Source organism: Bos indicus x Bos taurus, chromosome 1, assembly GCF_003369695.1.
Source record: "Bos indicus x Bos taurus breed Angus x Brahman F1 hybrid chromosome 1, Bos_hybrid_MaternalHap_v2.0, whole genome shotgun sequence".
NCBI classification, from domain to species: Eukaryota; Metazoa; Chordata; class Mammalia; order Artiodactyla; family Bovidae; genus Bos; species Bos indicus x Bos taurus.
In genome coordinates this window covers 69,558,413-69,569,670 of record NC_040076.1, presented here as the reverse complement: position 1 = coordinate 69,569,670, position 11,258 = coordinate 69,558,413, and the positions used below count along the sequence as shown (strand labels likewise).

The 11,258-nt window shown below is 41.9% G+C and overlaps 1 protein-coding gene across 6 annotated transcripts in view; it reads left to right on the top strand.

Moving 5' to 3' along the window:
- The first annotated feature begins 664 nt into the window (after positions 1–664).
- The window catches only part of ZNF148 (zinc finger protein 148), a 146,599-nt gene continuing 136,005 nt past the window's right edge, over positions 665–11,258 (top strand). For 4 of the 6 annotated variants that reach the window (XM_027536596.1, XM_027536577.1, XM_027536558.1 and 1 more), the window contains exon 1: positions 714–920. The gene's annotated coding sequence lies outside the window, so the exon portion shown is untranslated. Of the gene's footprint in view, positions 921–1,241; positions 1,798–11,258 lie in introns of those variants that run through there. The other 2 variants (XM_027536520.1, XM_027536528.1) reach the window with 2 other exon arrangements.

Below are 11,258 nucleotides of genomic sequence, written 5' to 3'. Positions count from 1 at the left end.
GTGCAATTCTAGCTCTACATAGACCATTACCAAGTTTTTGCCATACAGAGACGTTTTGGGCCCGAAGTTAAGTGAAGGGGAAACACCATGTAAGATCTTGCCCAATAGGATCCAGGGCTAGGTCTCTTGATCCTTTCCTGTGCTCACACCTTGCGTATGTTTGCAGACACTAAAGGGGTTTTCTAGATTCAAGGGCGCAGGGCTACCGCCTGTGGGACAGGTAGCATTTGGGATGGTAGTGACTGGGGGTCACAGCGGAGAGGGCTGGGGAAGAGAGGAGAAACGAAAAAGCCCCCAAACTCTGATAGATAACCTTTCACCTGGGTCCCCACCCGACCATTCCTTTGCCCTGGGCCTGAAATGCACCCGACCACTGAGTCCTCCACGTCTCAGGGAGTTAGGCACTGATTTATACTGAAGCCGGACCCCCATCTCAAAGACGTTTCCTCAGTTCTGATCTTTTTCAAATTGCTTTCCTTCCGGGTCCAGCTCGAAGGGACCCTGCGGCTCAGGGCCAGCTTCCCGGACCACGCCGGTCTGGTGACACGCAGGCGCCGGAATCGAAGCCACGCTGGGTCTCCTCAGCCTGGTCCCCGGCCCAAGGAGGGCGGGCGCCGCGGAGCGCTTCCCATGTGCGGGGCTTCCCACAATGCACCGCGCCGGCAGTGGCGGCGACCGCGGCGGCGCTCTAGACGCGGCATGTCTGCGTCTCTACTGCTCTGGGAGGAGGAAGAGAAGGAGGAAGAGGAGGAGGAGGAGGGGGAGGAAGAGGAGAAAGGCGCAGGGGTGGGAGCTGTTGCCGAAGCTGCCACAGCAAAAGTTCTCCCCCCTCCCCCCTTCCCCTCCTCTCAAGGCCCCTAGAAAGGTTGAAGCTGCCGCCGCCTGCAGTCGGTGACCGCGCGACTCGGCGCCCGCCCGCGGTAAAGCGCTCGGCCTGGCAGGCCCGGGCCCGGGGGAGGGCGAGGGAGGGGGAGGGGGCGGCGCGCGGGGGGAGCGCGCGGCGGTAACGGCCTGACCCGGGGGGGAGCGAGCCGTGGCGAGGCTGGGGGTGGCCCCGGGACCGGCCAAGGCCGAGGGAAACGCAGGAGCAGGTTGGGGGACGGGAGGAAGCAGGGCGCGGATGGTGGGTTGGGGGGTTGAGAAAGGATAATGACGGGGGTGGTTGAAGCGAGAAGGCAGCCTCCGAGGCCTGAAGCGGGTGTCAGAGGTAGGGAAGGAGGTGGGATGGTGGCACGGGGTGGCCCGAGGGTGCTGGATGTGGGTGTGAAAAGCCTAGGGAGACACCAGGTCTCTTGTCTGCCGTGCCTGGTGCAGTGCTTTATGCACCGCAGGCCTCAGTCACTGTTGCTGCCTGAATGTGTTCTTTGGGAGAAGGGAAGGGCAGGGGTTGGAGAAAAGGGAATCCTTGCAGGAAACGTAGTGGGAGCGTGCACTAGGAGAGAGGCCGGAGGGGAAGATGCCAGGTAGGTGGAGGAATGCAGGGGGCGGCTGTGGAGGAGTCTTGAGGATTCCGGGGGGTGTTCATTGTGTAGATACATTAGGTATTTCGTTGTGGAAAGAACTCAAGCGTTTCTAAGGAAAGGAAAGACGGGATATGAGGAGTTTCCCTGAATAGAAAGGGTAGGTTTGAAGCAAGAGGGAGTGTTTAATACCAGAGAATATGAAGAGAATGCATGATAGAATAGACAGATGTAGCAAAATTAGTAAATGTTGGTCCAAAGACTAAAGAGTTATTCCAGATGGGCCAGGATGGCCTAGTTCCGAACCTGTTTGGGCTCTTCTGTAAGATGACATCTGGTAAGTGTGGGTACTGACAGTGGTTGGGGGTCACTGAGAATCAGAGTGTAGTAGTTTGGTCTGAGAAGCTTTAGAACTGCACCAGTGAGTCTGAGAATCTCTGAAGCGGACCTTAAGAAGATGCCCGGCCTACAGGCATTCGCTAGGCCACAGGGTTTAGATTTTAGCAATTTTGAAATATTATCACTTACCAGTGGCTGGGTGAACTGAACACTACTGGCAGATGCTGGAATGGAAATTACTTGACTTGGCGGTTTTCTTCTTCACTGCCCAGCTTATCTGGTCCAAGAGAACTGTTGCCGTGTTATTCAGCTTGGGTTGCAGTACACAGGGTTATAATTAATGGTGGGGAGAGTCCATGCATGGTGGCCCTTCTTTGGAGGCCCCATTTGTAGCTCAGATTAGTCTGATTGACAGGACTGGTTCCATAACCCTGGTTATTGGTTCCTCTCTGCTGGTTGGAGATCTTTTCCACTCATGGTTCCTGAATATATACCCTCACTAAGGCATGGTGGTATTGAAGAAAATGCATTAGCCTACAAAGTGTGCAGCTGCAGAAGGGAGGATGAGGATATCTGTTTTGGTCTTAAGAAGTTGCAAGGAGGTCAGAACTGGCTGTTTTGAAGTCTAGGGGAACCTGAAGAGGCTGGGTGATTCTAGAGCCAGGTTGGAGGGAATATTAGTATTTCCCTATCAGGAAATGTACCCAGGCTATTGGGTTTGCTGAGCTCACACCAGACTGGATTTATTTCCAAGAGGGAACCCTGGGCTAAAACCATACCCTTAAGATTTATCTGAAAATTATTCATGTTTTATATTATTAAAGACTATATACACATTGCATTGTAATATTAATTAAACTGAGGAGAGAGTAGTATGAAAAATCCTTTTATGGATATAGAGGGTGGAGGAATTAAAGGGGAAGATAGAAATTTAGGGGAGCGATGGGAAAATTCAGTCATTTGTTCTTTTAAGAAATAACTCTAAAGGAGGATACAGTTTAACATTTGAGTCGAGAGGGGCTTTTATTAAAAATTTTTATAGAAATAATTCAGGATTATTTTTAAAAGATTGGAAAACTTTCTATGTCAGTACATTTATAGAGTTATTCATTCTTTTTAAGAGTTTCAATATATTACATAGTAGGTTGTACCCATTTTTATTGTCATCATAGTATGAGAAGATCTGTTTCCTTCCCCCTCACTGGCACTATATATTATCAGTTCTTTTAGTTTTTATAAGTTTAATGGATTTAAATAAAGTATATCATTGTTTTCTCTCCATTAAATTATATAAAGTAATACATGTACGTAATTTTAAAAATTGTCCTGAGGGAGCTTATAATGAAAAGCAGTAACCCCTGTCTCACCTGTCCATTACAGCCCCACTTTCCAGAGACTGCTTCTAAGCATTTTTTGTAGTTCTTAACCATGCTTTTCTCTAGGTCTCCAGGTAATATGTATGTATTCTTATTTCTTGACTGATCAAAGTGACATTAAAAAGGAGTCAAGAGACTTCTTATTCTTACTCTGAGTGGAAAGGATTTGTCATTGCCATTATCCTTTTTTTCCTCCTCCTTTTCAAACTTTGATAGTTATTATTTTAGCTTTTTAATTTGATGTCATATATTTAATATTCTTAAAGGAAAAAAACATTTAAAATTAGACTGGAAAAACTGGGTGAGATGAGTAAGGGAAGTTAGATTGGTGGACCTTTAGGAAAGACTAGGTTGTAGGAAACAGCATCTTTGCAGCCTAAGTGTCGCTGCTTAGAGATGAGGGGGAGTTGCTTGGCAGTGATAGTTGTTCTTCTTAAAAGTAGTTACCAGGTCAACAGTGCAGAATTCTTTGACAGGCTTCTGGAGAGTTTTAGTGTGGGGAATCTGGGAATGGATTAAAACGATCTTTGATTATTCTTTCCAGGCTTTGGTGGTGTCTTATGTTTTTTAGGAAAGAATGGGTCAGTGTGATTATGTGTTTCTTTGTGGGCTGGGGGATGGGGAAATTGGTAAGAGGGAGAGGAGGATGAGGGACAGGTTATGGTGGAGATGGTGATAATTTTGTGGGAGACTGAAGAAAAGGTAAAGAAGTCTCAAGACATTTGGATATAGTTGGCTCTGAAGGAGATTTAAAGTACATTGGTGAGACAGATTTGTGACAATCATTAAGGAAATTAGCATATTTAAGTCACTGATATGTTGGGAATATGGTGGGAAAGAGCATCTGCTCATTTATTGTAGATTCTTGAAATGTTGGTTTTTGAAATTTGGTATGAGGTTCAACATTCCCGAGTCAGGGTGACAGATATTGGGAGTATAGAAAGGTCTTGCTCCCCTTTTTAAGAGTCTTGTTTTAAGTAACCCTAGCTCTTGAGACTCCTCCTTACATGTTGAATAAAAACAACATTCACATGTTGATTCTATAGTGCTAAATCTTATATTTGTTTATGGTAATTTTTTCTGTTTGTTTTGCGAATAGTAGCTAGATTGTAACCTGCTCTAGAGCTGACACTTTAATTTCTGGGAAAATTCACAACAGCTTGATTCTTAAGTGCTTAATAAGTACTTGTTGAATGACTGATAGAAAGTAGGATTCACCTTACTGTTAGTAGTGGGACTGTGAAATTGCTGAGCACTATGAGTATTACAGACAGAATTGTGTATGTGTGTGTGTGAGACAGAGAGAGTGTGTATTGGAGATAGTGAAGAACAAAGGGCTATCTGACTGGGGAAGGCCTTTAGATTTAAGGGAAGACAACAGAATGGATTAGACTGGAACTGTAATAGTCCTGCAGAAACATCTAATGGATGGGACCAAAGGTTCTCTTCTAATTTGAGGCTAGTTTAATCTGAGTAAATCTGGTTTGAAACTGGAGGCTGGTTTAATTTTGATTTTCTTACCTCAGGCCTAAATGACTACTTAGAGATCTTTAGCTGTTTTAAGAATCTGTCTAATTCATTTTGAGGATTTAATAAAAAAGTGTTAGATGAAGTTTCTACCCTCAAGGAATTTATGGTATTTTTATTCTTTTAGAGGGAGAAATACAGTTGTGAAGTAATCCCATAACAGTGTAAGATTTCAGAAAACTGACTTTTTCTTTTTTTCCCCACAATTCCCTATTCTTTTCTAAAACTCTTTTTCTAAAATCCACTCTTCTTTTTCCTCCCAGAATTGCCATCTCTCTTACAATTCCACATGTATCCCCAAATTCCGTGTCTTTGTCACTCTCACAGTTACTCCTTCTTTTCCAAATTACCCTTTCTTTCTCCAGATTTCCTGTTCTCTTCCACAGTGCTTACGCTTGTGTGGTCAGTCGTATAGCTGTGTCGGATTCTTGGAGACCCCATGGACTGTAGCCTGCCAGGCTTTTCTGTCCATGGGATTTCCCAAAAGGAATACTGGAGTGGGTTGCCATTTCTTTTTCCAGGGGATCTTCCAGACCCAGGGACCAAACCTGCATCTCCAGTGGCTCCTGCATTGGCAGGCAAATTCTTTATCACTGAGCCACAGGGGAAGCCAACATTTCTGTCCCTCACACAATTGTTTTTCTCCCACATTCCTCCCATCTCTCTCCAGCAATCCTCCATTCTCTCCCCACAACCCTCTGTTCTTTCAGAAAACTGATTTTTTAAAACAAATATCAAAAGTATACCTCCAAATGGGAATTTTTGTATTTTGGTAGTCACTTTGAGTGGTAGTGTTTAAAAGGTTTTTAGAACACCTTTTCTGATTTAATGTCTAGCACATTCTATCCAATTTACTTATTTATTGAGTACTTGTAGTGTGCTGTTGAGGGGAGGGAGTCTATAAAGATGAGTAAAATATGGTCCCTATCCTGTAAGAGTTCATAAACTCTAGGATAGCACAGTTACAAATAATACCGGCATAATGTTATTCTGAATGGTCTTATTGGGACAAATCTTTTTAGTTTGAAAGATTTGATTTTTAGAAATACCGAGGCTCTGTTAGTATCAGAGTGAATAAAAAATAATTTTGGTTTAGATTTAAGTAACACAGAAATGGGGATGATTTTCTTGGTTGACTTATTAACTTTGGAATATACTTCCAAAGAGGAATTTGGAAATACTTTGAACAGTGGCAGTAGGTACTAGATGAATGTTGGTTAAGTGCATCAGATGGTTGGATAGACGGAGTGAATAAAAAATAAGTAAGTGGTAGCCTGCCAAGGTAACTATTTTAAAGAAGACCACACTGACTTTAATATGTAAATAAATTCTGGCTCTGTTTGTTAACAGTTCATTACAAGATGGTTTATGATTAAGTTCCCAAATGAGTTTTATAGACAATAATTGCTTTAGGAGTTCAGAGAATGGAGAAATGAATATTGGCTTAGGTTTGGGGAGAGGATTTACATGTCCCAAACTTTAGCTAGATATTTGAAAAGATTCCTTAGAGATCTCAGGAGAGGAACTAAACTGCTCCAAATTTCTCTTACAGCCCTAGAATGAACCTAGAGTCTGAATCTATTTTTGTCTGAATGCTTTCTGCCTGTTTCATTTTCACTACTCTTAATGGTTTGTTCCTTTTCAGATTCACCTTTGCTGGGTAGATTTTGAGGTCCCTTTGGAACAGCTTGTGGGGGGATGGTGTCAGTTCTCAGGTATATCTAGTAAAACTGTTAGTCTTCTTTTTTGAGCCTGTATACCCCACAAATGACTTGGTCTCTGTGAGTGAAGAGAATGAGTCAACTTGGCTCTGTTATCCTGGCATTTTCCTGAATGCTTTTCTCAGAGCTGCTTTCTGAATTACAGAATAGAATAGACAAGAAAATTGAGGGCATATATCCAGTAGACACATGTTTGTTGAATAAATGAATGAATGAGAGTGTCTGAGATAATTTATCTGAACTGTCTATACGTTTTGTTTGTTTCAATTTATTCATAACCTGGCTTTTTCTACAAGGATTTAATGAGGCTGACGGAAATATGTTCACCATAAATGAATTGAAATAATTGAAGTCTAGTTGATGAGAAAAGGAAAGAATGTTAAGACTTATCATTATGGATGTTGAAGAACTAGGAATAAAGTGGAATATAAGCAGATGGAGAAGAAATGGTGTTGTTTGATGGAAAATATGATTCTGAAAGAAAAAAAGTTATTGATATGTGACAGGTTATTGTTAAAGGGAAGCAAGAGAAGATTGAAAGTAGAGGATTATTTGAAATGGCTGATTTTGAGAGGAAGATGATAAGACTTTGAAGGATGAGAGTTTCAAAAGTTTGAAATGTAGTGGAAATTATGATGATGATTTATAACAAGTTTCAGAAAGTAAAGGGGTGAGTTTTCTTTAGTCAACAGATAATGCACATTTGTTATGTGCAAAAGCATTGTTAGATGCACTCAAGGATAAATCCTTTGGGACTTAATTCTAATAGAGGGGCTAGACTTGAGCACAGAAGACTACACAGTATGATCACAAATATATTAGGAGAAAAGTACCAAATGTTACTAAAGTTAAAAGGTGGAAAAAACATTTGATTAAGGGAAAGCCTGGGACGGCATTTAGTAGCATGGAAGTGACATTTTAGCTAGTCTTTGAAGGGATAGGGATTCCAACTGGCAGAAATTACTCGAAAGAACATTCCAACCTGAGGAAGCAAAAATGTGGTGGTGAGAAGTCAAGGAGATGTGGAGACGAGTGTGTTGGTTTTAGTTTTTTTTTTAATTTTACTATGGTCCACAGTAAGGAAAATGTTTCACATCTTCACCTAATATATGCATGTATGAATGTGTGTATGTTTAGAACACAAAGTTTCAATAACAGTAACTGTCCTTACCACGGTGGAGGCACTGTATGTTTTCTCTTGTTCTCTTTGACTAAAAAGAAAAAAAGGATGGCTGTCACTTACTAAACTGATTTCATGATGAATTAATTGATCATAACCTGTAATTTGTAATAAAGAGTTAATGAGTATGGTATAAGATAGGAAAGCTCAGTTGGGGTTGAGTTGAAAATGGATGGCCTTGAAAGCTAAGCTAAGTAGTTTGTATTTGATATGACATAGTGCTGTGCTTGGTAAGCAAGCAAGCTAGGTTTTAGTCTTGGCCCTTCTGTTTACCTCCACGATGGTTGTGGAGAGAATTACTTCCTTTCTGAGACCCAGTTTTCTCATCAGGAAATTGATAATCATTACACCTTCTGGCAAGGGTTATTGTGAGGGTTTGAGGATTAAAGTATGTTAATCTAGGATTTAAAGCATGCTAACATATATCATTACTGTACAGCTATTGAACTTTTTTGAGTAGAGAATTGAATCAAGGACTATGTATTAGATACCTTAGTCTGATGATAGCCATACCATACAAGATAGATTGGGGATAGTGTGGTGGCAGAGTATGACTGGAGGTGAGGAAAGCCCAGTTTGGAGGCTACAGGAGAAGCTAAGACGGGCTTGAATTCGTTTGATAACAGGAGGATTATAAATGAAGGTGTGAGATTTGATTGGATGGAGTGAAGAGGGGAAGATGACTAGGAAATGAGAGTTGGGGAAAGATGTAAAAGGCAGCAACTGCAATTGGATTACATCTTTGGATAGTTTGGTGGGGTACATTAGAATAGATACAGTTTCCTGCATGAGTAGGTTCTCAGTTGTTTGTTGAATGATTAAATAGGTAAGCCGAGCAATGAACTGTGAGTGAAGACAGTGATAGATGGTTTTGAGAAGGAGGGGTTAGATTGGAGGGTGCTTTTGATGATCTGCCCGGATTTATTCAGTCAGGAAATAATTTTATATACTTACTGTGTGCAAGGTTCTATGGTAGGCCGTGTGAAGGATACACATTTATATATGATGTAAACATGTTCATATTCTTCAAGAGTTTGTCCTGGAACAAAAATGTGTACACATCTGTCTGACAGAAGTACTATGGCAGATTCAACTTTGTGAAGAATTGGTACATAGCTTAGAGCTTGAAGGATAAATAAGATTATAGTAGGCATGATGGTGAGGGTTGGCACTCCAGAAAGAAGTGATATGACTGATAGAAAAATTCTGGATATATTAAGTAATTGGTGGTCTACATGAACTGGAATTTAGGGTTCATGTTGATGAATGGAGGAAAATAAAAGTTAAATAGATACCTAAATATCCAGGCTAAAGTGGTTCTTAAAAATTTGTTGGGAAATGACTTATATAGAACGCTCAAATCTTGAGTACAGTTTAATTGTTTCTCTTAGGTTTACATTTATGTAATCATCACCCAGTTCAGTATAAACATTCTTAACATCCCAGAAGGTTTCCTCATGTGTCTCCTCTAAGTTTATGCCGCCTTCAACCAAAAGTAATTACTATACTAACCTCTGTCACACAGAATAGTTTTGTTATGTTTTCATATTAGGGGAATCATACTTCTGTATCTGGTTTCCTGTGCTCACCATATGACTGTGAGATTCATTCTTTTTCATTGCTCTTTGGGGTTCATTATGTGAATATACCAGAGTGTTTATCTATTCCATGATTATTGGAAAATTGAGTAGTTTCTATTTTTTGGAAATAGAGTTTTAACTTGACTCGGTATGTAGTGGAGAACCATTGATTTTTGAGTGGGTTTAAGAGTGTTTATCTGGTTACCTGTTTTGTTCGTTTCTCTGGGGTTTTTTTGCAATGAAGAGAACCTAGTAACTAGAAGACAAAGAAGGCTATGACAGAAGTGTGAAGTACTGAGAATCAAAGTTGGGATGGTGGTAATGGGAATAAAGGGAAAGGGAGCCATGTAAGAAATAATTGAAAGAAAGATTGAAGGATTTGATGGCAAAAGGGCTTTTGGGAAACAGTGGAGAAAAACAAAAGGGGAACTCCAGGGTTTTTAATTTGGGTGACTGTAAGAATGGTGGTGTCATTAAAAGAAATTATTATATCCCTTAGCAGAACCATGTTGATGGGGAAGAATGGCTACTTTGGTTTTAAGACACATTGACCAGTGTGTGAGGCACCAATGGAAGTATCCAAGGGGTATTGTCTGCTGCTGCTGCTAAGTCACTTCAGTCGTGTCCGACTCTGTGCGACCCCATAGACGTCAGCCCACCAGGCTCTTCTGCCCCTGGGATTGGAGTGGGTTGCCATTTCCTTCTTCAATGCCTGAAAGTGAAAAAGTGAAAGTGAAGTCGCTCAGTCGTGTCCAACTCTTAGCGACCCCATGGACTGCAGCCCACCAGGCTCCTCCATCCATGGGATTTTCCAGGCAAGAGTACTGGAGTGGGGTACCATTGCCTTCTCCAGGGTATTGTCTAGCTAGAGTTAAAAATACTGCTCCAGCTGAGGAAAGAGTTCCAATGGAGATTTGGGAATATATACGTACAGTTGTACAGAGTTAGTACAGAGCTACTAACTCTGGGTTTGGTAGGGTGCTGATGGCTATAAAATTATCTGGACTAATGATTGAAATGTAATTTGAAACAACCATTGAAGAATTTAGTTTAAAAGCAATAAACTATATATTCTAATTCCTCAGGAATACGTTAGATTGTAGCAGAAGGTAATGATTTAAAGATCATTTGGGGCAGCTGGGGGAAGGTATCCATACTGCTAAGTCACTTCAGTCGTGTCCGACTCTGTTCGACCCCATAGACGGCAGCCCACCAGGCTTCCCCGTCCCTGGGATTCTCCAGGCAAGAACATTGGAGTGGGTTGCCATTTCCTTCTCCAATGCATGAAAGGGAAAAGTGAAAGTGAAGTTGCTCAGTCGTCTCCGACTCTTAGCGACCCCATGGACTTCAGCCTACCAGGCTCCTCCGTCCATGGGATTTTCCAGGCAAGAGTACTGGAGTGGGTTGCCATTGCCTTCTCCAGGTATCCATAAGAGGAGAGAAAATGTAGAAACAGCAGTAAGGGATGAAACCCTGAGAAGCAGAGAACTGGAGAAAACTCCTGGACAGAACTTGGGAAAAGACCCATTCTTTGGGCTAAAAAGAGGACTAGTAGTCACTGGAGACAGAAGAAGCAACCAGAGAGACCGGAGTAGAATTCTGTGTTGTGTGTGCATGCCTGTATGCTCAGTTGCTTTAGTTGTGTCTGACTCTTTATTTACCCTATGGACTGTTGTCTGCCAGGCTCCTCTGTCCATGGGATTCTCCAGGCAAGAATACTGAAGTGGGTAGCCATTCCCTTCTCCAGGGGATTTTCCAGACCCAGGCATCAAACCCACGCCTCTTCATGTCTCCTGCATTGGCAAGCTGATTCTTTACCACTAGCGCCACCTAGGAAGCCCCAGAAAAGGAGGTAGTTCAAGTGTCATTGCCAAAAAGATTAAGAACTTGGGTGGTGAGCCATGGGATTTGGTACATGGAATTTTTTTGGTCTTCAAGAGAGTAGTTTGGAGACCAGGGTCCATAGGGTTAAAGGACTGAGTGAGTTGGGAGAATATGGAAGCATCAGCTATAGGAATTGTCTTAAGTTTATTTTAAGAAGGAGGAACAACTCTTCTTCCAAAACTGAAGGCAAG